Source organism: Protopterus annectens, chromosome 2.part0, assembly GCF_019279795.1.
Source record: "Protopterus annectens isolate FY-2018-M chromosome 2.part0, PAN1.0, whole genome shotgun sequence".
NCBI classification, from domain to species: Eukaryota; Metazoa; Chordata; order Ceratodontiformes; family Protopteridae; genus Protopterus; species Protopterus annectens.
Window position 1 is genome coordinate 1,538,143,037 of NC_056728.1, and position 27,826 is coordinate 1,538,170,862.

Genomic DNA, 27,826 nt, shown 5'->3' on the forward strand with positions numbered 1-27,826 from the left:
TTTAAATTTAGAGTGGTGGACCAAGTTTATAATAGTCCTAGCGGAGGCCCATTTCCCTTGTTGTTAGAGAAATCGGAACTTAACTGGCAAATAAGGCTGAACGCATATACATACCCTGGTCTTAATAAGAAATGTTCTATTATGTGCTTATTAAAATTAAAAAACCTGGACAGATGAATTTAAATTAATGCACAGTTTTATAACTATTTCTTATGCTTGATGCACACGTTTTTTACAAAATATATATTTTTTAGAGCATTTTTTTACAAGATGTATCTAAATTAGCTTAAAGTTGCATGAATTGTTTAAGGAATTGACAACATTTTATCATTTTAAGACATGTTTTACAATTTTATATCTTTAATTTTTTATATACATACATAATATATATATATATATATATATATATATATATATATATATATATATATATATATATATATATATATATATATATACAAAGGTTATTTTATATAATATTGAGGGTACCTGGTAACATTAGTCTTTTTAAAGTATATTAAATTTGTATTTTGATAGATAGTAATATAATCCAATTTTATGTTTCTTTAAAAGTAAAATGGATGGGTCAGATGACTTTTTAGAGGTGTATTTAAATGTGTTCTATTGAATGGTGTTTTATCTGAAGAAGTCCAATGATCCGGTTGGCGAAAAGCGCTTAATAAAACTGTGTTGGAGAACTTTAGCTATTTGGTGGATTCATTCAATTTCCAGATGGCTTGATAGTCAGGTGCTACATTGCATTTAAGGCTGAAAAAGCACGTTATCTGCTTCAGCTTATAAATTACACATCTATGCCTAAATGTTCAATTCCCACAATTATGTAAGAAGCAGAGGGGTTGATGAATGAAGAGAATGAGAGGGAGAGAAGGTTGGATGATGTGGGGATACTGAATCATTAAGTGCAATGGATTAGCAAGGAGGAAGTAAGGATAGCTATGAAGAGGATGAAGAATGGAAAGGCTGTTGGTCCAGATGACATACTTGTGGAAGCATGGAGGAGTTTTTAACCACAATTGTTTAATGAAATTTTGGAAAGTAAGATGATGCCTGAGGAATGGAGAAAAAGTGTTTTGGTACCGATTTTTAAGAACAAGGGTGATGGGCAGAGCTGTAGTAACTACAAAGGGATTAAATTGATCAGTCACAGCATGAAGTTATGGGAAAGAGTAGTGGAAGCTAGGATAAGAAGGGACGTGATGATTAGTGATCAGCAGTATGGTTTCATGCCAGGAAAGAGCACTACAGATGCGATGTTTGCTCTGAGAGTGTTGATGGAGAAGTACAGAGAAGGTCAGAAGGAGTTGCATTGTGTTTTTGTAGACTTAGACAAAGCATATGACAGGGTGCCTAGAGAGGAGTTTTGGTACTGTATGAGGAAGTCGGGAGTGTCAGAGAAGTATGTTAAAGTGGTACAGGATATGTACAAGGGTAGTGTGACAGTGATGAGGTCTGCGGTGGGAGTGATGGATGTGTTTAAGGTGGAGGTGGGATTACATCAAGGATCAGCTCTTAGCCCTTTCTTATTTGCAATGGTGATGGACAGGTTGACAGACGAGATCAGACAGGAGTTCCCGTGAACTATGATGTTTGCAGATGACATTGTGATCTGTAGTGAGAGTAGGGAACAGGTGGAGGAGACCATGGAGAGATGGAGATATGCTCTAGAGAGAAGAGGAATGAAGGTCAGCAGAACTAAGACAGAATATATGTGCGTGAATGACAGGGAGGATAGAGGATTTGTGAGGATGCAAGGAGTAGAGGTGGCAAAGGTGGATGAGTTTAAATACTTGGGATCAATAATTCAGAGTAATGGTGAGTGTGGAAGAGAGGTGAAGAAGAGAGTATAGGCAGGATGGAGTGGGTGGAGAAGAGTGTCAGAAGTGATTTGTGACAGATGAGTACCAGTAAGAGTGAAAGGGAAGGTCTACAAGAGGGTAGTGAGACCAGCTATGTTATATGGCTTGGAGACAGTGGCATTGACAAAAAGGCAGGAGTTAGAGCTGTATGTGGCAGAGTTAAAGATGTTAAGGTTTGCACTGGGTGTGACAAGGGTGGACAGGATTAGGAATAAGTATATTAGAGGGTCAGCCCAGGTTGGAAGGTTTGGAGACAAAGCCAGAGAGGCAAGATTACATTGGTTTGGACATGTGCTGAGGAGGGATGCTGAGTATATTGGGAAAAAGATGCTAAGGATGAAGCTACCAGGTAACAAGAAAAGAGGAAGGCCTAAGATAAGGTTTATGGATGTGGTAAGAGAGGACATGCAGGTGGTTGGTGTGACAGAGCAAGATGCAGAGGGCAGGAAGAAATGGAAACAGATGATCTGCTGTGGTGACCCCTAATGGGAGCAGCCAAAAGATGATGATGATGATGATGATGTAAGAAGCAGAAATAATGTTGATTAAGAACAAAGGGAAATATGGTTATCTATCTAAACATTATTGGCCCATATCCATTTTGAATACAGGCTAATATATTTCTGTGAGAGTCATAAACAGAAAAATCATTTGTCAACTTGATAATATATTAATCAAATCTCAGTTTTTATTCTGACTAAGGAGATCTATGCAGGAACCTAACAAGTGTCTTCAAATCATTATTTTTAGTGAAGTAGATTATACACCTGATAAAACTGATATACTGAAATTATATGTCTCCAGAACATGAAAAGATTTAAACTATTTTATCCTTCCTCAGAAAATAATGGCAATAATTTAAAATTGATATAGATGTAGGCATGCATACATTAAAATTAATATAAAATATTTTGAAACAGAGTTGTCCTCTTTCAGCTTCTATATTTATTATAGCAATTAACCTGGTATTGTATAAGTTACATAATTTTATCACTGGACTCTCAGTTAATGGCATACCTCTCAAATGTATAGATTTTCACAGAATGCTTAGATTGTTGCCTCATATTTTTGGTACATTTTTCATAAAATTGTGGTTTTCTGGCAAATCATTAGAAAATCATTAAAGATAATAGACAATAGTGACAGACATTTGAGTTTCAGACTTCATTCCATTCAGTAAATTAATGCTAATGTAAAACCTGTTATGCTATCAACTTTCTAAGTTTGTAAGAGCAACATTTAAAAATTTCCATATTTTTGGGCCTTTGCCCCCCCCCCCCCCACACACACACACACACACACACACACACACACACACACACACACAAACACACACATACACATGCATTTTTTATGGCTTTGTCCAGATTATTTTGCTCTAAGAGGTTGAGAGGTATGGTTAATGTTGAACTTCTTACTCAAATATCCCATGCAGATGGCATCATAATTGCTATTAAAGAGTAAGAAAAAAATACATATGTAGCTTATACTTTCAAACAGTTACCAAAGATATCATAGGTTATGCAATACATTATTAAAAATCAGAAAGAGTGAAATTATATACCAGTTTGACTACAGAACAAATATCTGTGGGATTATTCCACATGTACATAAATTTACATAGAAACTTACAATAAATATTTTAGTAAAAGAAAATGTATGTTAAATCCCATCAAGATTAAACATTTCCCTGTTTGGTCAAGTTAATATTGTCAGCATATAAATTCTTCTGAAGATTTTGTTTCCCTTGGAAATTTAGTAACATCTTCTTCCTTATTATGGCTCAATAAGATGAAAAGAACTATCTCTAAATTTCTATGGGCATGTTCATCTCCTTGGATACTGTGGCTGGTAACGTGCACCCAGAGATGAAGGTGGTTTGGCAATGACAAATATTATTAAATATATTTTAATCAGTGCTTTTGTCAATATAGAGAATATTCAGTATTCTAAATCCTATACTATCATCAATATCAAATAAGTGATTAATAAATGCAATATGTTTAGCATGGATTCTGTTTACATTGATGTAAACATCTGTATCCAATGTTTCAAACCATATGCACTTCACATAGGTACTTTAGCAGAGAAGAAGATGGTTCCTTGGGAAATGGGTAAGGCCAATTTTGATTTTATTTATTTATTTACTTATTTGCAAATAATATAGACTCCATACTTGACAAGAATATAAAAACAGAAAATGATCATTTTTAATAAAAGATTAAAATATAAAACTCTATGCAATGTACTAGAGAGCAAAGATCTCTTTAAGTTATTTATGCAGTGATAATGTAGAAAGGTACTGGTCTCTCAGAGTAGGAAAATGTCTAAAATAATGTAATCAAAAGTCTAAGAAATAGTAAGGGGATACAGTTTTTCTTAAGGGGAAATATGAGCATAATGTAAAATATTTTAAGAATATATAAAATTAAATTGGTTGTAAGATGATTAAAAAATAAAGGAATGGATTAACGAGACTCCCAAAACTGTTTTTAGAACTTTGGAATCATGTTACAATATATTGTTTAAGGTATGGCTTCCTTGTAAAGATTAAAGGGCTTAGTCCAGATGTATTTATAGTCAAGTTCTACATGGCATTAAAGGTTGAAATAGCACTTTATCTGCTTCATTTTATGAATTACATCTATACCTAAATGTTTAATTCCCACAATTATGTAAGAAGCAGAAATAATATTCATTAAGAATGAAGAGAAAGATGGCTATCTACCTAAACATTATTGCCCCATATCCATTTTGAATACAGACTATCATATTATTGCAAGAGTACTAAACAGAAAACAACATCTGTCAAGTCGATAATATATTAATCAAATCTCAGTTTGGCTTTTGTCAGAGGAGATCTATGCAGGAAGCTAATAAGTATCTTCAAATCATTATTATTAGTGAAGCAGATTATATTTGTGATAAAACGGACATGATGAAATTACATATCTCCAAAGCATGGAAAGTTTTATGCTATTATGTTCTTCCTCAAATAGTAAGGATAATAATTAAGAATTTATTTAAATATAGACACAAATGCGTTACAATTAATATGGAATGTTCAAAAAATATTTTAAGCATCTGAGTAAGATTTGTTCTCTTTCAGCTTCTGACATTTTTATAATAATTTAAATAGTATTGTATAAGATGCATAATTTTATCACTGGACTCTCAGTTAATTGGGAACTTCTTATTCAAATATTACATGCATATGACACCATGATTGCTACTAATGACTATGAAAAAGATATATATGCACATCAGTATGTAGTTTTCATACAGTTACCAAAGATATCACAGGTTATGTAATTCATTATGAAAAATCAGAAAGACTGAAATTATATACCAATTGGATTACAAGTTGTGAAATTATTCCAAGTGTGTATACATTTACATTGAAACTTAAAATAAATATTGTAGCAAAATAGAATCCATGCTAACCCCATCAAGAATAAAACATTCCCCTGTTTGGTCAAGTTAATTTTGTCAGAATCTTCTCAGCTGTAATGCAACATAACATTTTCCCTGACAGATGAAAATGGGAAGCTATAATTAAAACTAATTTTCAGGCAGTTGTCTGGGAAAACATCTAGAAGAAGACATCAGCTCTTTGTCTGGAATATATCTATCCAATGTAAAATATTTTTTCAAATTTATTATATATACTCTGCACAGATTATATCTTATGAACCATATTAATAATACTAATAGTTGGCACTGCAAAGAATTTGATGCATATTTGTTTCATTGTTGGTGGACTTGTTCTTTTATATAGGATATTATATAGGATATCTAGAAATATACTTCTTTGGCTATTAATACATTGCTGGATATTGATGTTTCTCTAGTACCTGAGGTGTTTCTCTAAGATATGTTAGATAGATTTTCTAAGAATTTTTAAACTCAGACTTTTTCTAGAGAACTGGAAATAAACACCATTATCTGAGTTGTTTCCTTCATTTACAAAGTGATTTTCCCACTACCTCAACGAGATCCTCATAGCAGCATAGTATATGAAGAAAGTATAGAAAATATTAACAAGCAAGAGTAGCTAATAGATAATAATAATAAATGTATTATTATTACTTAATACATGTTAAATATGTTACTTACATATAATAGGAGGCCTGCTTTCTTTGATAGGCATTATGCCTCTTAAAATAGCTGACATTCTATGCATTACATAATTCAGAACCTATGCCTTTTTCTCAGGACTTGAAATCTTCATCTGTATATGAGATGGTGGTCACCTTTTCCCAAGTATTTCTTCAAGTATATGTCATTGTATTTTAGTAGTTTATCAATCCAGAAAGATGAAACATGCCTGAGGACCAAAATCTACTAAATTGTTGGACTTTGGGGATGCTGTAACTCAGGGCATACATCCTTGTGCATGTCTGCCTTGCACCTGTCATTGCATCTTGCTAAACCATGTCATCTGTTACGATCTTGGTGGATAAGGGCAGCCTAAGGCAATGCAGAAATTGCCTCATGTTTACTGACAACCAGTTAATTCTCAAACAAACTGATATGGCATGTAAGAGATGTATTTATACAGTGTCACTGGAGGCAAAGTCCTTACATAAAGTACTCCTAATGTCAATAAGGTTGTCAGCAGTACACATGCTGCACCCATCATATACAATTCAAAGCAGACACAAAGACCCATATATGCTGAGCCACTTAAATGTAACCTTCCTAAACCCCAAACACCTCCTAGATGAAGTACACATAACAAATACCCTCAGCAGCCCTGAATGCACCTTTTTCAAAGCAACACCCACATTAACACATACAGTTACATCTCATGGAGCCTCTACTTCTAAGCTAATAAGGTAAGTCACCACACAATCCCGCAGTTTCATCATTGGAGACTCCACTGTGTGATACGCTGATGTCCCTCTCACCTGACTGAATAAGAAAAAAGTCATGGTCAGTTGCTTATCAGGGGCTAGGATCCACCAAATTACAATTAATATGGGAGAGTGTTGCACAGCCCCTAGTGTAATGTCTTCTCTGGTAAGGTCAGAACACAAAATGGTCTCCTTTGAAGTAAAAATAAAACCTGGACCCCAAGCTAGACCTGGAATATTCAAGAACTACTCCAAGACTAACTTCCTGCTATTAAGTAATAACCTGACAAAATTTCAAGCTCCCACAAACCCTAAGAACACTGCTGCTTATGCAGAACTATTCAGAGGAAACCCTGTACAAGCATGTTAATAGCTGCACAAAGGTAGCTGTACCCACCAGGAAGAAGTAACAGAACTAACTTAAAAAACAAGCCATCCTGGTGGAATCACAAAATCAATAGGCTGTATAACAGAAGGAAGAAAATTATGGCAAAAATTAGGAGTTGCAGTACCCAGCAGGATAAAAGCATCCTCATCAAACTAAAACAACTCACAGAACAAATAAAGTCTACCAAAGCCAATTTTGAGGTAAATTCAGCCTCCCAAGCCAAGGGCAACCACCTATGAACCTATGAACCTAAGACATTCTTTAGCTATGTCCACAATCTCAAAGGCAGTACACAATTGTGTGCAGAACTCATGCTAAATGGAGCCACCTATACTGAGCCAAAACATATAGCAAACCTACTGCCAACAAATTCACCTCCAACTTTACCCCTCTCGTCCTCTCAACCTTCCCTCAGGAAATACCATCAAATATAACTCCACCTGCTATCACTTGGGAAAAGGTCCTTAATGCTCTCTCTAAGGCAAAAAACACAAGTCTTTGTTCCTCTGTATTCAGCATTCATCAGACCTATCATTGAGTACAATGGTCCCCTTTGGTATGTACCTAACCAGGCATATCCAATATTTAGAACATCCACAGAGTTTCCTTACTAAAATAATACAGGGCATAAGTAACATCTCCTATGCAGACTGCTTCAAGGCCCTATCCTTGTATTCTGTCTCCTATGGGATGCTGACAGGACATCTATGCCTGGCATACAAGGCATTGTCAGACTCCACTCTGAAGGCCCTCCTGCATATATGCAAAAAAAAGTACCATAATTACCCATTCTAAAAACTTAAACCTTGCCTGTTATATACATAGGACCTGTTGGAGAGACAGGTATATATCCCAAAAACTACCTCATCTCTGGAGCAGGTTCACCATCCATGTGAAGCAGAGCAGAGTTCCTCCTTAACCCAAATCAAGTGTAACTTGGACAATTGGATGAGGAACAGGAAATTCATCCCTGGTTTGGCACCTGTGCCTCTAATGGAGGTCCCTGCTTTTAAATGTTTAATCTCCCAAGCCCTTGCTTACACTTATCAAGGGTCTCAGAACATGTCAGAGATTTGGAATGCATGGCAAGGCTTAAAAAGGCCCTTGTGGTTGTTATTCTAGTAAGCACATATGAACCTATCCATGTTATACTGAATTTTAAACAGAAAGTACTTTTTGAAGGGCAGACTGTCCCATAAACTGTACAGCAAGTACATAAATGCTATCAACACACTAAAAGGAAGGTAGTTTTAGGGACATAATTCTAGCCACCTGAAATACTTCAGGAACACATATAATATGTATATCTGTTTAAAAAGTTATGCTTTTATAACACTATTTAAAATGGCATAAGAGAGACCAAGATGGCTGCACATCAATCAACTGCTTAATTTCAGCTCTACTAGTATGAAACAGAAGTGGGGAAACAGGAGCAAGGGGTATTGTCAGCTTGGGTAAAATTTGATTACTGGCTAGTAAGTACACTCTCTGGATGCCAGCAAAGAAGAAATCTACAGAACCTGTAAGAAAATCAACCAGAAAAGTGAAGACAAAACACTGGCTTGGAAGCCTCTTGTAAAAAGCAGCTCAAACTTCTGCTTTGGTACAATAAATTGCTTCCAGTAATTTAGAGGGAAGATGTAAATCAAATGTACTGAAATGTGATTAAAATAAATGAAACATTGAATGAATATATCAACTCAAATAACAAAAGGGTGGAAAAGTTAGAAAAAGCTTTAACTTGATATTTAGATGAACTGATAAAACTGCAAAAATCTGAGGTTGAAATGAAGAAAAGACTGGCTGAATATGAGGCATCTCAAGAAGAGTTGTTTCAAAAAGATGGTACAGTTAGAGGACAGGGCACACAGGGAAAATCTGAGATGTTCTGCTCTACAAGAGAAACCAGAAGGAACAGACTTAAGTTTATGAAAGCATAAATAAGAAACTGGTCTGGTATTCCACAACAGGATGTGTGAACTGAAAGGGCACATTGACCTGGCTATTAGAAAGCAGCCAAGACCTGTATAAGTAGTGATGCTATCACACCAACAGAAATAGTTGATCCTGACAAAACTATGCCAGAAGGGAAAATATTAAAAACTGGAGACAGCAGAGTTTTGTGGAAAATGATTATTCATTGTACACCAGTCAGAAAAGAAACAAATATATCCTAGCACTCAGATGTCGAGAGGCAGGTGTGAGATTCAAGCTGCTGCATCCAACTGCCTTCAGAATGTTTTTTTTTCTTTCCTGGAGGTTCAAAGAACTTTTTGAATGCAGAACAAGCTAAGGAAGAAATAAGAAAGCTTATGAAACAGAAAGTGAGGTAGCAAACAAATAGTGACCTTGCTTCTAATTCCTCAAATGCTGAAGCTCATAGAGAGACTTTCCCAGTGAAACCTTTTCCAGTGTTACAAGGGAAAATGCTTGAGAGACAGAAAAAAAGCACAGGAGTTGACTAGAATAATTGGGAGTACCTTGAACTTGAACCAGAGTCTGCTGCTAGGAGATGGAGATAAACAGGAAGAAACCAGCAACATTTAAATTAATGAATAAATAGGAGAGTATAAAGCATCGTGTTTTGAGATATGGCTTTGCAAGAAAAGATGACTGAGAAAGATCGGACTTTTGTTGACTTTGTTAAACTTTTAGATGGATTGTAAAGATTATGCCCCATTTTAAGTCATTAATGTTTGGAAGGTATAAACTGTATGTTATATTGTGCAGCAGTTTTGTATAGTGTATGATCGGGGTAATTTAAAAGTGGTGGGAGTCTTCAGTGAATATTGCAAGTATTATAGATATTAAAGTAAACAAGTACTATGTTTAGCTGTAGGAAACATAGGCATTACAGGACAACAACAGAAGAAAGGCTGGACAGAAGCAAGTTTATATTAATATGCTGGGATCTTGGGCTGACAGGGTTGGGGTAGGATTTAAAGTGCACTGATTAGATTATATGTAGAATTAAGATATTTCTTCTTATTTTACAAAGGTAAGTGTCTAGAGTGATGTCCTTGGCTTAAGCTATAAACAAGTGTTTTTGTAAGCAGGTAGGCTTGAAATAATATGACAAAATGATGAAAGAAATGAAAAATGCTGCATTCCTTGCATTTGCAAATATGTGTTTGTTTCCATTAACAAATGTTCTCTGTGGTAATCTAGGGAGTCTAAATGTCTGCAGCCGAAGGGAAATTGACCAAGATTCTTTCATGCATCTGCAGAGTTGTTGGCCTTTTTTCTCTCTCTCATTGCTGACTGTTTTTACATGGAAATCAGCTGTCTGCCGGTGCAAGTAATCAATCTTTAGAGCTCTGAGCATTTTGCACTAAGGAAAATGAAACATTTGATGGTACAGTGGCATGCAGTTCAGTGAGAAATAAAGGTTAAAATTATGGGAAGTTAATAAGTGATAGCAGCCACCCAGCAATCTTAATACTTTAATGCATTTAATAGAACAGTGTACAATTTAGTTTTATTTAAAGATGGCCAGTGGTCCTATTTCTTCAGACTAAAAGTTAAGGTTTTCTGAAAGCATACAAGTTGCTTTTGATACCTTAGAGGGGAAAAGAGATAAAAGAAAAGAAAGCAGTCAGTGTAAGTGGAACAGGCTGTAACATACATTTTAGCATGAGTGATCTTGATTTGAGGTTAGGTAATGGCTGTGCATGCAGCTGTCACTTTGGGGCAATTGTTCTTATCTGCAGAGTTAAACTTTATTGATTGGAAAAAGTACATAGCGCTGTGCTTTTGTTCTAAGTTAAAAGGGGATTGGGGTGTTCTGAAAACATATTTAGCTTTTTTTGTTTGAGAGTTTTCCTTAAAACAGAAAGTCTTGGAAATGTATCATAGGTTCAAATGGAAATCAGAAAAAACAACTGTATAAACATTCAGTCTGTCAAACATTAGTATGTGCATATAAGACAAGAGTTGGAAATACACATTCAAAAAACTGTCATGTATAATAAATGGGAACAGTAGCTTTTTATCATAATAGCTAGGCTACTCATATTATCCTGAAGCATAAATGGCCTTATAGGTATAGCCAAAAAGGAAAGAGTATTGAATTATATATATTAAAAAATGCAGAGTGCAAATAGGAGTGCTACTTGAGACACATTTGGAAAGGAATGAGCATATGAATTTGACAAAGAAAGAATTTCAGGATGGATATTCAGTAAAATATCAAGGACAAAGGAAAAGGGGAGTAATAATACTGATTGCTAGAGGCTGCTCCAACAGTGACAGAAGATGGAAAAATACAATAATAGTACATCTGTGGTACTAAGGCTCTATTGGTAAAGAATGATTACAGTGACGTATTTATATTGAGCTTAACAACATCTTGGAAAAAACTGCTTTAAAACTTCAGCTTGGCAAGCTAAGAACTTGGTTATATTCAACTGGACGTATAAGAGAATTTAAGTACCTTTTTATGCACTTTTTCTTTTAAAAAATACAGTATTTAAATTGATTTAAACTGTGTATGAAGGAGTGTTGAAGGAATTTTTAACTGGTTATTCTGCTCTTCAGTAACTTGAACTAAAAGCTAGTGTTGGCTGAATTTTGTTATTTGCTAGTAATTACAGGTGTGGGGTAGCCACATTCAGTGATTTCCTGTCCTTGCATATTTAAACTGGTGCATGTGAAATAATTCCTGCTTTAAAACTTCAGCTTGGCAAGCTAAGAACTTGGTTATATTCAACTGGACTGATAAGAGAATTTAAGTACCTTTTTATGCACTTTTTCTTTTAAAAAATACAGTATTTAAATTGATTTAAACTGTGTATGAAGGAGTGTTGAAGGAATTTTTAACTGGTTATTCTGCTCTTCAGTAACTTGAACTAAAAGCTAGTGTTGGCTGAATTTTGTTATTTGCTAGTAATTACAGGTGTGGGGTAGCCACATTCAGTGATTTCCTGTCCTTGCATATTTAAACTGGTGCATGTGAAATAATTCCTGCTTTAAAACTTCAGCTTGGCAAGCTAAGAACTTGGTTATATTCAACTGGACGTATAAGAGAATTTAAGTACCTATTTCTGCACTTTTTATTTTAAAAATACAGTATTTAAATTGATTTAAACTGTGTATGAAGGAGTGTTGAAGGAATTTTTAACTGGTTATTCTGCTCTTCAGTAACTTGAACTATAAGCTAGTGTTGGCTGAATTTTGTTATTTGCTAGTAATTACAGGTGTGGGGGTAGCCACATTCAGTGATTTCCTGTCCTTGCATATTTAAACTGGTGCATGTGAAATAATTCCTGCTTTAAAACTTCAGCTTGGCAAGCTAAGAACTTGGTTATATTCAACTGGACGTATAAGAGAATTTAAGTACCTTTTTCAGCACTTGTTTTTAAAAAATACAGTATTTAAATTGATTTAAACTGTGTATGAAGGAGTGTTGAAGGAATTTTTAACTGGTTATTCTGCTCTTCAGTTATTCCCACCCACCTGCCCTGTTTTTGTTTTGGTGTTAATCTTAGTGGCATTGAAACTGCCCGCCTCAGCCTGCCTCTGGGCCCATCTCATTTGCTCACTCAACTGAGTGCAGTGAGATCATATTCTGATTTCAGGCACTCCTACTGTGTACAAAGAGAGCATCTGGGAAATAGAAAAAAAAAAAAATTAAGCTTATTTCCTGCCTTTCTTGTTAAGTGGTACAGACTATTTGTAGGCTTCTGAGCCCCCAAGCCCTTCTGTGTTTGAGGGAAGCCTTCTAGCTTGTTTTTTTTTTTCTTGTAACTAGCCAGTTTTCTAGTTTCAGCACTCAAATCTGTTTCTTTGATCTCAGCACTTGTTCAGAAAAAAAAAAAAAAAAAAAATTTCATCTGCTTTTACTGTACTTGTGTTTTTACCTACTTCAATTTACTTTTGCATCATCTTAAAATACTCAATTGTATTTATTACTGCTTGGTGTAACTCATTCTAAGCCTTTTGGTTTAAACACTTGGGCTTCGGACCAGTTAGTTGTTTTGCACTGAGAGGTTTGTGGTCTGCACTGTTGTGGCAGAACAGGTAGCTTACATCCTTCTAGGTTGAGAACTGCTGATTGAGGGCTCAGTGTCTGTTATTCTAAAAGTGTATTAATTCTGGTTTAAGCACTTGGGCTTTCAAGCCAGTTATTTTACATTAAGAGGGTTCGTGGTCTGCACTCTTGTGGGAGGAGAGGCTGGACTCTGCCCTTCTGAGCTGGGAATTTCTGGTTAAAGGCTTATAGTGCATGCATATCTGAACTGTTTCTTACTGAAGTTGGTGCCTTGTTTGCTGTGGCATAGACTGGATTCGGGCCTGCTGGATCTAGCTTTGTTTGTGTAACTTGAGCACTAATCCAGACATTCTCTAAAGTATTCAATGGTATTTATTACTGCTTGGTTGTAACTTGATTAAAGTGTAGCTATCATTCAAGTCTTTTGGATTAAGCACTTGGGCTTCAGACCAGTTGTTTTACATTGGGAAGGTTTGTGGCAAGCACTGTGGTGGCAGGACAGGTAGCTTTCATCCTTCTAAGTTGGGAACTGCTGATTGAGAGCCCAGTGTCCAAGTGTATTAGTTCTGGTTTAGGCACTTGGGCTTCAGGCCAGTTATTTTACATTAAGAAGGTTCGTGGACTGCACTCTTGTGGGAGAAGAGGCTGGACTCTGCCCTTCTGAGCTGGGAATTTTCTGGTTAAAGGTTTATAGTGCCTGAATATTTGAACTGTATCTTACTGAAATTGGTTCACCTTGTTTGCTCTATCATAGACTAGATCCAGGCCTACTGAATCTAGCTTTGTTTATATACTTGTTGTTTGTTTGCTTGTTATTTCCTGGAAGCTAATTCACCTAATACGCAACTTCTCAGCTTCTGTGGATCACTAGTGATATCTGCATTGCTTACTGTACTTATTTCCTTGTTTCACTTGAAAGAAAGTTACTGTTTGTCGTTTTGCATTTAGTTACTTGTATCACATTGCACTCAAGTTACCTGGCACTTGCTCACTAAAGCAATTATATAAGTCAGCACTAAAAATTAAAAGCACTACACCCTCACTCCCCACTGGCCCTTGTTTTCACTAAGGATTTCCCAATATTATTCTAGCATGTCCAAAGGTCAGTTGTCAATCTCCTCTCGGTCCAGCTGGTGAATCTGGGAATCTTGAGGCAATGTTATAACTGCCTCATGTACACAGACAACCCTCTCCTCCTCCCACATAACACAAATACTTGTAGAGATGCAGCTATTTAGCCAAACTGGAGGCTGAGCTCTCTCAACTCAGGACTGGCAAGACCAGACAGGAGGAGAAGGCAACTACACACACCACAAAACCAGCCTCACATAATGCTACCACTCCACTGAATCAAACACATAAACACACAAAGACATACTCGGAGGCTCTGAGTAAAATTTAGCTAAACAGCAGAGGCCTCCAAAGCAGACACCCAAACAACTGCTACCTCAAGACACCCCACAAGCAACACATAAACCACAAAAGCAGTGTGCAAAGCAGTCACAGCCCTTAAGGCCAAATACAACACCAAACATACTTGTCATAGGTGACTCCATAGTCAGACACACTGACGCCCCACTCACCAGGCTGAACAAGGAGAGGGTCACAGTAAGCTGCCTATCGGGCTAGAATCCGCCACATAACACAAGCACTGGTCACTCCACAGCAAGTACAAATATGACACAGTCATTGTCCATGCTGGTGTGAACGACCTGAGACGCACCTCCCTGGACTGCATGAAAAGAGACATAGAGGAGCTCTCTGATTATGTAGCCCAGGCAGGTATGACCCTAACCCTGAGCAGTATCCTTCCTTCACCAAGAATGATGCCACAATATAGAGACAAGATGATCAGCTTTAACAATTGGCTTAATGTCTGGTGTCATTCAAAGGGGATCCAGTGTCTGTCTGCCTGGGATGACATGCTTGACAAGCCACGCTGCTTCGCAAGGGACGGCTTGCACCTGTCACCCCTGGGATTCCGGATATTGGCTAAGGCTCTTGCCACCCCCATAGTGCCTTTTTAGGCAAGGCTCAAATTCTAAACCTACCACCCTAGAAAACAAAATGGGAAGAAATTGAGGGTAATGCTGCTCAATGCCAGAAGTCTAAATCTCAAAATGCACGACTCGAGGCCCTTCTCAGTATGGAGAACATCGATGTCTGTGCTGTAACTGAAACCTGGTTCAAGGCTCCTGAGAGCACCCCCGCACTATTAGGTTTTACTCATATCATGCTCCGCCCCAAAACCCGGACCACTCCACAAAAGGAGGGGTGTATCCATATTCATAAAGGATACTCACACCACCAGGTAGGTGGCAACGCATGAAGCTCCGGAAACCATCCAGGTGCAACTAACAATAGGCAAAACTGCTCTACAAATTGTAGCATGCTACAGGCCACCCTCTCAAACTCAAGAACCCCACACAGCCTTCCTGAAGACACTGGAGGGTATAAATGTATCTCCAAACACCATCATATTGGGTGACTTCAACTACCAATATAGACTGGGAACATTACTCAAGCCCTAACTTTCTAGCCCAACGGTTCCTGGAGTTCATAAATTCAAATGCCATGGAACAGCTAGTCACTGTTCCCACGAGAGGAGAAAATATACTAGATCTCATTGTCACAAACATGGGGACAAAATGCTCCACACCGAAGTATATCCCTCATTGGTGAGATCTGATCATAAACTAATCTCACTGGAAATCCACATCCCGCCCACCCCAAACAAAAAGACCATAGTGAAGAACTTCTAAAGCAAACTTCACACTACTCAAGACTGGTGTGGTATCCTTCAAGGCCCCTGAGTCAGAGGAAACCACAACCCAAGCTGCGGAAGCCCTTACAAATGCCTTCTATGAACACCTCCAGGACTGCATGGATCAGGCAATCCCAAATAAAACCAAGACTCTTTCCACAAAGGGCAAACGCCCAGTCTGGTGGACCCCAGCCATTAACAAACTTTACAATAAGAGGAGAAAGCTATTACATGATAGAACAAAATCCATAAAAGGGAAGTCACCCCTGATCATTATTAGTAAAAATTACGAGCACTCATAAAATCAACTAAGGCCAATTTTGAGAGAAAAATTGCCATGGATTCAAAGGACAATCATAAGGCCTTTTTCAGCTATGTTAGGAACCTGGGTGGAAACTCACAGATATGCTCAGAATTAGTCCAAAATGATACAAAAATCACTGAACCCACAGACATTGCCAACATACTGGCAGACAGGTTCAGTGCAAACTTCACCCCTCTCCCCTAAAGGAGAGATAACTATCCCAGCCGAAAGTGTAGCCTCCCGGACATCTCAAATGCGCAGGTGAAAGCTGCTCTCTCTAAAGCTAAAACACAGCATCAATGGGACCGATGGTGTCCCCGGCTGTGTGCTACACGAGCTAAATGAGGAATTAAACCCGCACATAAGGCAGCTGTTTAATCTCAGCCTTACCACAGGATACGTGCCCAAGGAGTGGCATACGGCAACTGTGGTCCCACTCCACAAAGGTGGCTTCTACGGACCCTGGTAATTACCGCCCATAAGCTTAACAAGTCTAGTCTGCAAAGCTATGGAGAGGATCATAATGGAGCTCATAAACAAAGATATAGGGACTTGCAGACATTGGACCCGACCCAGTTTGGCTTTGTCAAGGGAAGATCATGCCTTTTGAACTTGGTCGACTTCTTCAAATAGTCACCAAGGCCATTGATGAGGGAAAGGCAGTCCATACAGCCTACCTTGACCTTGCAAAGGCTTTCACACAATACCCCACTCGGGTATTGTAGAAAAACTTACCAGCTTAAATGTAAACCCATATGTCACAAGATGGGTTGCAAACTGGCTTAAGGACAGAACCCACAGGGTTAGAGTTGCTGGCGCTGTGTCAGACTCCAAGCCGTCACAAGTGGTGTCCCACAGGGCTCGGTCCTTGGTCCCTATTGTTTGGCATCTACTTCTCAGAAGTACAGGCCAACATGGGAGGACTTTGTTGACAAAGTTTGCAGATGACTGCAAACTGGGCCATAGTGGAAAGTGCATCGACACTGATATCCTTCAGAAGGGACTCACGGAAACAGATAGCTGGTGCCAGAGCCATGGCCTGAAGTTAAACGCCAAAAATGTATAGTCATACCCTTCGGGAAAAACAAGGTAACCCCAAGCTACCATATAGGTGGCAATCCACTAAGCACAGAAGAGGTTATCAGGGACCTGGGGACCCAGGTTGACAGTGGCCTTTCTTTGACACTCACATTGCTAAAGTGGTTAGAAAGACCTTCTACATTGCCCACCTGATCATGAAGGGATTCACATCCAGATCTAGTGAGGTCATTGTTCCCTGTACTCTTCACTTATCAGACCAATGATCGAAAGTACAATGCCCCATTCGGGATGTATCTCACCCGACATCTGCAGCAATTGGAGAGACCCCAAAAGTTCCTCACCAAAAGGATAAAGGGACTCCAAAATCTGTCATATGCTGCCAGATTGAAGAAACTCCAGCTCTATTCAGTCGCATACCGCCTGCTCAGAGGTGACATGTGCCTGACATACAAGGCCATGTCCAACCCGAATTAATGGACATGCTCCACCTCAAAAAATCCAAATCCACCAAAACCACTAGAGCAAGCGACTTAAACCTTAGCACGGATATAAATAGGACGTGCTGGAGGGATAGATTTATCACTCAGAGACTCCCTATGCTGTGGAATAAAATCCCGGTCCATGTGAGGCAGAGCACCTCGCTGACTCTGTTCAAGAGAAATCTAGACCTGTGGATGGGAGATCGTAGGTTTACCCCGGGAATCATCTCTGGGTCACTGCTGGACAGAGGCACAACAAACTAATGGGCACAGTATTTTTTCATATAAGGGGTGGCGTAAGCCACAATAATTTGGGCTAGGCTTATAAATGCCTTAGGGCAGATAGCCTAGTATAAACCTATGAACCTATGAACCTATGAACAGGGAATATTTCCTATAGGTGGGAATTGATTTGCAATAGAGATGATATATCCAGGGACCTAGAAGGGAAATGTAACAACAGAAGGTAGATTTCTGAAGAAATTTAAGAAAATATTTGTTATGGAAGATGTGAATTCAGTAGTAAGTTCTCAGACAGAATTTACATATTATTCCCCAAGGTACAATAATTGAGCTAGACTGGATAGAAATTATCTTTCACAGGATCATGCGTTTTCACTTGAAAGCTTTGACACGCATTAAGTAACAATTTTAGATCATGCACCAGTTAAAACTAAGATAAAAATAAAGGGTAATGAAGTAAAAATGAGACATTGGTGCTTCCCCTCTTATTTGTTAAAAAAGAAAGACATTTTTGGAATGGGCAGTGGATATTGTTCAAGAGTTATTAGAGAAGATAGATATATCTTCAGAAGTGATACCTAAGTAGTGGGATAAAATGAAAATAGAGTTTAAAATGGGTAGAACTAAGAGAAAGAAATATAGTTAAGAAGTAACACAAATTATTTAGAGGGGCCGACAAAGGTTAAAGTATTGCAGAATAAGAGGAATCCCACAGAACAAGATGAGGCACAACTGCAGAGTGCTAAAGAGAAAATAAGGGAGTATCTGGATAATATGCACAAGTTAATAAAGGTTGCTCTTCATCAACTATTTTTTGATAACAACTGCAGAGTGCAAAACATTTTAGTACAAGTAGCAGAAAGTAGAAATGTTGTCTCCAAATTTAGGAACCCTATAACCAGAAAAATAACCAGAGATCCTGTACAGGCATTAGAGATATTTTGGAAATTTTATTAGTGCGTGTATAAAGCAGACAAATGTGGAAATCAAGCAATAGTACAAATCAAAATATTTATGGAAGACCTAATTATAGCAAGGTTGGAGGTGGATGAAGCTCAGCAACTAACAGTTAAGATAGGAGGGGATGAAATAAAAATGATGCTGTATAATCAGTCTACAGTAAAGTGTCCAGGAGCAGATGGTATTCCTGTGGAGGTCTGGAAGTTAAGAGGGAAGAAAGTGATAACTATCTGGGAGATTTTGTTTAACAGTATTTTAAAATGAGGTGAAGCACCAACATCATGGAAGAAAGCTGTGGTGGCTATGTTACCTAAAGACAGTAAAGACCCATCATACCCAGCCTTATATAGACCCATTTCAATTCTAAATCATGATTATAAAGTGTTAATGTCTATACTACTTAAAAGAATGGCAAAGGTGTTGCCAAAATTGATAGATATGGATCAATGTGATTTTGTGGAGGGGAGGCAAACATTTGACAACATTAATAGTACAATGATAATTCAGAGAGGAGCAGAATGTAAGAAAATATGTCTGTTGTTGGTGGGTCTTGATGCAGAGAAATCATTGGACAGAGTAAGCTGTATCCTCTTTCCCTTTGTTGTTTGCTTTATATTAATAATTGAGAAAGAACATAAGGGACTCAGAAATTTGTGGATATAATTGCTATGGTAATCAAGAAAAGTTGTCATTATTTGCAGATATTATTTTGTACCTGATGAATCAAAAAAAGGACATTTTATTTTATTTTATTTTATTTGCAGTTGGTTTACCAGGATAGTCCACTGGGCCAAAATGAACCCGTTTTCAATGGTGTCCTGGGGAGAAAAGCTCCATAACAATCTCAATACAGTAGGTTATTAATGATAGTTATACAATGCAAAAAGTTCAAGCAAATAATTATAAAAAAGTTCAGCATACATTAGAAATTCTGTATACTTATGATAGATCATATAGATGATACAGACTAACAAAGTAACATTACAAAGTAATAGACATATATAGGATCGATAATATGTGTGGTAAACTTGCAGAGAGAGGTATGGATAAGAATTACATACATTTACACATTAATTTACAAGAATATATGAAAAGGAAGAATGCTATTGAGGGGAAGAGGAGATGAAAGTTTGCAGAGTAAGTTATGTAGGGTGGCAGCAGGAGCATTCCCATTGGGTTACTAGATGTGAGTGGAGAGTTTTTTTGAAGATAGAGTAGCTTGGGGTAGTACGAATGGATGGTGGTAGGGAGTTCCAGAGTCATGCTAGACTAAAGGATAGGAGGTGTTTGCCTGGGGGACGAGCTGGTTTGTATACTTCTAAAAGATTTTGGTTGTTAGACCTTAGCACTCTGTCAGGTTGGTGCATTTTAAATGCAGAGGAAAGGGAGGGACAGAGTGAGGGGTTGAGAATGAGCTTGTGTGCTAGAGTGAGTTGGGTATAGATAAGCTGATTGGGTAGCTCTAGCCATTTTAGTTTGTGGAGAGAGGAACAGTGGTGAGTGGAAGACTTATGGCTAGTGGCAAACTTGGCGATTTTGTTGTAGCAATAAGATAGTTGAGTTTTCAGAGAGGATTGTAGATTGGTTAGGAGAGGGGCACCATAGAGGAGGGAGGGGATGAGAAAAGATGTAGAGAGAGTGAGTTTAGTGGTGGGTGTAAGATAATGATTTTGTCGATAACGCATGCCTAGTTTTTGATGGGTTTTTTTGATATTTAGTTGTATGTGGGAATTGAATTTAAGCTGATTGTCAATTTGGATTCCAAGTAGCTTGGTCTCTGATACCAGTTCCAGGGTTGTGTTGTTATGACTAGTAATACAAAATGTGTTTTTGTTGAAAGGGGTGACTTTAGAGGGAGTAAATACCATTAATTTGGTTTTAGAAGCATTGAGTGCTAAGTGATTTTTTTTCCATCCATTGTTCAGTGGAAGAAAAAGCATCTTGAGTTAGCTTTAGAAGTGTGGGGATAGAAGTGGCTGAGCAAATAATGGTAGAGGCATCTGCATATTGGATGATATTAGAGAAAGGGATAGAGTTGTGGAAGTCATTAATAAATATATTAAAGAGGAGGGGACCCAATATGGAACCGTGAGGAACTCCAGTTGGGGTATTAAGGAATGAGGAGGTTGCCTTTTTCCATTTTACTGCTTGATATTTGTTGGATAAGTAGCTAGAGAACCAGTTCAGAGAGGAAGGAGATAGGTTAAGCTTAGAGAGTTTTGATAGAAGAAAGTTGTGGGAGATAGTGTCGAAGGCCTTAGAGAGATCAAGAAAAAGGGAAGAAACAGTATGACCTGAGTCTCGGGCTTTCTTTACAGTTTCCAGGAAGGAGAGGAGGGCTGTCATAGTACTGTGGCCTGGTCTGAAACCGTGCTGTGTGGGAGTTAATAGGTGGTTATCAATGAAATATGGTAGTAGTTGTAATTGGATACACTTTTCAAGGAGTTTAGAGATGGGAGACAGGATAGCGATGGGCCGGAAATTAGTCACATTGTTATTGTTGCCTTCTTTATGCAAGGGTACGATAAAGGCCTTTTTCCAAATTAGGGGCACTGTGCTTTCTTGGATGGAGCGGTTTATTAAAATACTAATGGGGTAGGCAATTGCTTTGGCAGCTATGCTCAGGAATTGTGGAGGAATATTATCAGGAGCATTTGAACCAGGCTTCAGTTTTAGAAGAAGTTTTTTTTACGGTAGATGCGGGTATGGATTTTAGAAAGAAAGGTGGGGAGTGGGAGGAGGGGGTACCTAGGGGTAGGGGTGATGAGGAGGGAGGGAGAGTGGAGTAGGAGGAGAAGGGTGTAGAGTTAGAGGATGGGAGAAGGGGTACACTAGTGGTTGATGGTGGAGGGTAAGTAGACGAGGGTGGGGGTAAATGGGAAAAAGTAGTAGTGTTGGAGAAGAAAGAGGTTAATTTGGATATAGAGTCAATAAAAAAACAGTTAAATTGAGTAGCCAAGTCTGTATCGGAAGTATTCGGGTCTGGGGTGGGGGTGTCTGGTTTACTGGGATGTAGGAGAGTGGAGATGCCTTTCCAGAATTTCTGAGGGTTTGTTTTATTGTTGTTTTGGAGTGAGGAGAAATAGTTTTGTCGATCAGTGATGATGAGCTTTTTTACTTTATTTCGAAATGTTTTATATTAATTATGGATGAGGGGGGTCCTATTTTTTTGCTATTGAGTCCAGAGTTTGTCTCTGTGTCACATTGTAGCAAGTGTATTTTTGGTAAGCAAAGGGGCAGTTTTGGTCTTTATTCTTTTTGTTCTTGGGGGAGCATGGTGGTCTAGGAGATGTAAGAAGGTTGTGTTAAAATGGGCAACTGCATTATCTAGAGGAAGTGTTTTTAGGCTGTTCCAATTTATGGCTTTTAGAGAGTTAGAAAAAGCTGTTGGGTCAAAGTTTCTGTGGTTACGTGTGGTAATGAAGTTATGAGTACGATGAAGGGGTAAGGGTAGTCGGTGAATAAAGGTGGGTACGTGGTCACTAAGAGGATCAGGGAGAGTACCACTGTCAGAGTAATAATGAGGGTGAGAGACTAAGATCCAGTCTAGGGTAGTGCCACTGGAGAGTTTTTTTGAGGGGCGGGTTACAGAGTTGATAAGCTGAGAGAAGTTGTAGAGGTTAATGATAAGTGGGTTAGAGGGAGACTGAATGGAGGCCCAATTGATATTCATGTGTCCTAGGATTATTGTTTCATTACTAATGTTGGTAGAGAGCCAGGAGAGAATGTCTTCAAGTATAGAAATATTGTCACCTGGGGAATGTAGAGGGAGGCTATACATATATGCTTGTGTTTGTTGATTTGGAGTAATGTTAGTAGAAGTTCAGCATTTTTAAAGTGGGGAGTGGGTTTATTATAGGGAGTAACTGATAGTGAGGATAAGTATAGGAGAGCTACACCACCCCCCTTTTATGAGATCTGTCTTTTCTAATGATAGAATAGTTGGGTGGGATAATTTCAGAGTCTTTTATGTGAGGTTTTAACCATGTTACTGAGATGGATAGGATGTCAGGTTAATTTTGTGTGAGCCAGGCATGCAGGTTTGGGATTTTGTTGACTATGCTTTGGGAGTTTAAAGAGGTAAGTAGTATGGACTTGTTCATAGTTGTTGAGGTGAGTGGACCTGGGTTAGGATGGATATCTCCAGATAATAGGGTGGTAATTAGATGTAGGATAGAGTTAGAGAGGTTATTGAAAAGTTTAGAGTATACATTGGGCTCCCTTATGATTTTGGAAGAATTGCTAGTTACTATGGGAGTATAATGTCTATGTGAGGTTAGAAGTTTGTATGGAAAAAGTAGATGTTTTATTATGGGATATAGATGTGGAGAAATTGGGGTGTATGAGTGTTGGAGAGATGAGGTAAGATGGTTAGTTATGTGAAAGGATTGTGAGTGGTAGATATTAGTGGGTTGGGTGAGGTAGAGAATAAAGGAAAACTGTAGGAGTAGTAGTAGTAGAAGGGAGATGAGTAAAGGTTTAGAAAGCATTATGAGATGAGGTGACAAGTTGTTAAGTAGATTACTAAAACAATTTAAGTAATTATAGAGTGATTGTATGTGTTATGAAGCTGGTAGGTCTTTTGTATTAGAGAATGGAGTGGGAAGTAGAGTTGTGTTTGATAAGGTAGTAGTTAAAGGTTGTTTGTTAATAGAGTAATTTAAGGTATTTGGATAGGTGGGGTAAACTAGGTGGGGTAATTTAAGATTAAAGTGGGTGGGATAAGAGAATGGGTGTATTGAGGGAATGGAGAATGATTGGGTAATTGGATAAGTGGGTGTGGTTTGTGAGGAATAAAGGTAGAGGTGCTGGGGGCGGGTGAGAATTGGGGGCAGGGTAGGGGAGCGGAGTGAGCCCACAGGGCGAACGGAGCGGGTAGAACCAAGGAAGGCAAGGGAAGATCAAGAACCTATCAGTGTTGTGGAACATTCTGATACCATTTTGAGTCTTTTCAGGATATAAAAATTAATAAAGATAAGACAAGGGCTATAGCCGTAAAATAGGTACTCACACACAAACTGGTTCAGCAATACCCATATTTATGAGGATGTAATAGAATGAAATATTTAGGTGTATGGATTAAAAAGGCATCTATTATTGAAGCTGAGGATATGTGGGAAGAGACTGGACAAAAATAATATAAAAACTAAGAAACTGGAAGCTCTTGTTTATGGATATGAATAGTAAGATGCAAGCAGTGAAAGTGTTTTAATCCCTTTAGTTTTATATACTGGTCAGGTGTTGTTTCATCGACCAGAGGAGGTGTTGTGGACAGTAATCAATATACAAGCAGAAGGTTATAATTCAAAGTGGAATGGGATGTTTATATAGCAGAGGGAAAATTCAAGAAATAAGGACAGAATGGCATTTTGGATGCAGATCCTTAAGGAGAATAATAACAGTCAAACAGAATATTATATTCATAAACTAGCAGAAATTTTTCGAAGATCTAAGCCAACACAAGAATGGAGAAAGGAGATTTTGCCAATAAGGATGACTGCAAGTAGGGGTACAGATAACAGGAAAGAGAGGACTGGAATTTACAGGAGAAAAATGGAAAATGAACCAAGGTATATTGAGTAAATAAGTAAAGATGCAAAGGTAATAGAGTTGGATGAGACCAAGATGACATTTGGACTGCAGGTTAGAGAATGCTTCCCGACCAAGGATTGATATCAGAGCATAGGCAAAGAAAAAAGAATAGGGGAATTTTAAGTGAAAGAACTACTCTGGTAGATTTTTTAGTTGAATATATAACCGAAGCTGCTCTTGGAAAATGGATAATTATTATGCCATATAAAATGTTATGTGATAACTATAACAGTCAATCGGAGGAGGTTAGAAAAGACTGGGAAGAGAGATTGGGAAAAGAGTTTAAAGGGAACAATGAGAGGACATATATATGGCTCAGAATTATGCAACAAAGTCCAGAATGTTCAGGATTTTTGCTTGGACGTATTTGCAGAGGTATTTTTATACCCCAAGCAGACTTCAAATAATTTTTTTCTCAGGCAGTTGGCAAATGTTGGAGGTGTGATGGGGAAGAAAGAGATAACTGAGAACAAATGTTTTGAGGGTAAAACAAGTAAGAGGATTTGAAAAATTTCCTGCATAGTACTCTGTCAGAAATATTTTGCGAGCAAATGATTGCCATTAAGGAAATGACTCTTTTGAGCTGGGACATAGAATCTGAATTGCCTATACATCGTTAACCCTTGTTAAGTTTAACTGGCCACCAAAAAAAGCAATTACTAGAAAATGGAATTCAAATTATAAACCAACTGTATTCAAAGTATTGAATATTGTAAAGGGATTAAAGTACTGCAAGAGAGATCTTTAGAAAAGAGAATGAGCAGATTGCATACAAGTAAATGGAAATTGTGGGCACAATACATGAAGAATAATTTTCCAAAGGATATGTGAGGTTTAAGGGAAAGCAGGAACTGGGCAATTTATGTAATGTTAGACTGATGATAGAAAGAAAGAAAAACATATGTGATTTATAATGTATGCAAATGGAAAATGCTAATATGGTTTATTTTCTTTTATGTTAATGTATGTTTGTTTGCCTATGTCTTAAGTGATAATTTAATAAAGGTGTTTAAACAAAAAGAATGGATCATGGGATGATGCAAAGCTAAGATATTTCTATCACATTAAACTGCACTGATATTGTCTATGCACTATCTGCAGAACAAAAATACCTTGGTTTGAAACGTAATTTTAGATGGATAAAGCCCTGACTACAGTGACCTTGGTTAGCTTAGCATCTGGAGCATCTGAGGTACTTGAGAGAGGGGGGGGTTGCATTCTCTGATTTACCTTTGCACTATCCCAGGTACATTCCAGAGAATAATGAAGTATGTCTACTGTGGGGGGGGGGGGGGGGTTCTCCAGTTGTGGTCACACAAAGGCATGTCCAAAATTATTTAGTACCCATTGCATACAAACCCATGGGATAGAATGAGAATGCACAAGGGTGGGCAGGGAACACAAATAGCAAAAATATACTCCCATGACAGCAGTCTGATGCTGTCCCAGCATGCCTCAGTCTCCTAGCTGGCAACAAATCTTAACTGGAGTAAGTTCAGAGGAGTTAAGGATTGATAGGTAAACTCTAAGAATGAAAAGAAGTATTGGGGTCTACCGTGTGGCAGGAAAAAAGAGGGCAATAAAAAATTGAAGCAATTCTTCATTGTAGTTTAACTTTACATACAATACAGAACAATTAATATATGTGAGACAACATTTGGTATAATAAATGCAACTATTTAAAAACAAAACTATCTTTAAGTATTATGACTAAAGCAAAGGGAATATTTATTCAAGCATTTTTGCTAAATACTGTTAAGGCTTGCAAAGTTATCCTGGCACTTAGACTACAGGTTCATTTACATGCCTTCCATGAGGTTTCCCAAAGTGATTGCAAGGGAGATTGGCCATAATGGGTGGAAAATTAACTGCACCATTTTCATCATCATTGTTTAAAGTCCTTTGTATCTTTGAAATTACATTAAGGGCGAGTGGTAGTTCTATACATGGAGTCATATCCTCATTGAGAAATGACCTTTTGGAATATTTCAACTATGTAATGGATTTGCTTTGCTTTCACTTGCATATATGTTGCATGATCAGCTACAAAATACTGTTTCATAATATTCTCGTCCATCTTTTATGGCTTCTATAGCTGTTTTGTAGCAGCATTATTCATTTGAAATAAATTCCAATGTCCTATCTATGTTCAACTTGTGCATATTATATTAATACAGCTTATTTATAGACACTACAAACTTTAAATAATCTTACATGTATACAGTTGCAGAAAAGTGTGGGTTTGCCAAGGGAGTTTGTCATGTGTGCCTTTATCCTCTGTTCCATAAGCCACCATGCACAGCCTTATCTTCTTCAAGAATATATCTCTGCCAAGGCCAACTCAGAACTTTTTCAGAGTCATTTAATCACTACTGTGTTATGGTCACTGATGCCTTCTTATCAGCACTGAATTAAGGACAGTATGATTCTATCAGCAGTCCACACCAGTGTCAGTGCTTTTATGGCGTCAATGTAGACACATGGTAAATGTTGCCCTTGTTTCAGTTTGACAACTATTTTACATCTGCTTCGTCACCAATGTTATCTCAGGATATCTACAAGAATGCCCTGCCATCCCTGTTGCACCAGGGCTACTCTTGTTAAGTCAGCACTGCTGAGGTAGTAAGACCTTCAATTTAGCCTTATGTTTTAGGTTAACAAATTCCAGTTATTGTCACTTTGTGAAGGTAATAAAAAAATGGATCCAAGGTGGGAAGCCAAACGAAGACAGACTACTGCTGTATTAAATGCTTAGAAAGTCTGATTCTTTAATGTAAAACCATACGAAACAATAAAACCATTACGCGCCGGTCTGTGCCGAGCTTTATCAAGTAAGCATCCAAAGTGCTACAAACCTTTATATACACTAGAATTCATTGTTAATTAATCAATTAAAAGTTAAAACTTGATGGATGCTGAACTCAATGAATTGTTAAAAAATACTTCATTGTTAAAAGTTAAACCTAATACATTGTAGTAAATATATACAATAAATGTTAAAACTATGACATAAAATGATAAAGAACTGTAAACAGTGCATTTAGCAGTTAATTAAAATAAATTATTTATCATAGTTTACTTAAGATTTTTTATATATCAACAGTGAAGGAGCCTCTCATAGTGGAGCTCAGGTGCCATCACTACTGCTGCTTCCTCAATATCACTTGTGTCTCATCAACACAGATGTACTGATCGTGTGCTAGAAAAATTGAAGGGGGCAGCAAGCCCTGCAATATACAGTGAACAACCAAGATTAACATTTTCATCTGCTAGTATATGCAATATATTCTCCTTCCAGTGAATACCCACGGCATTACAAATAGGCTTATGAAT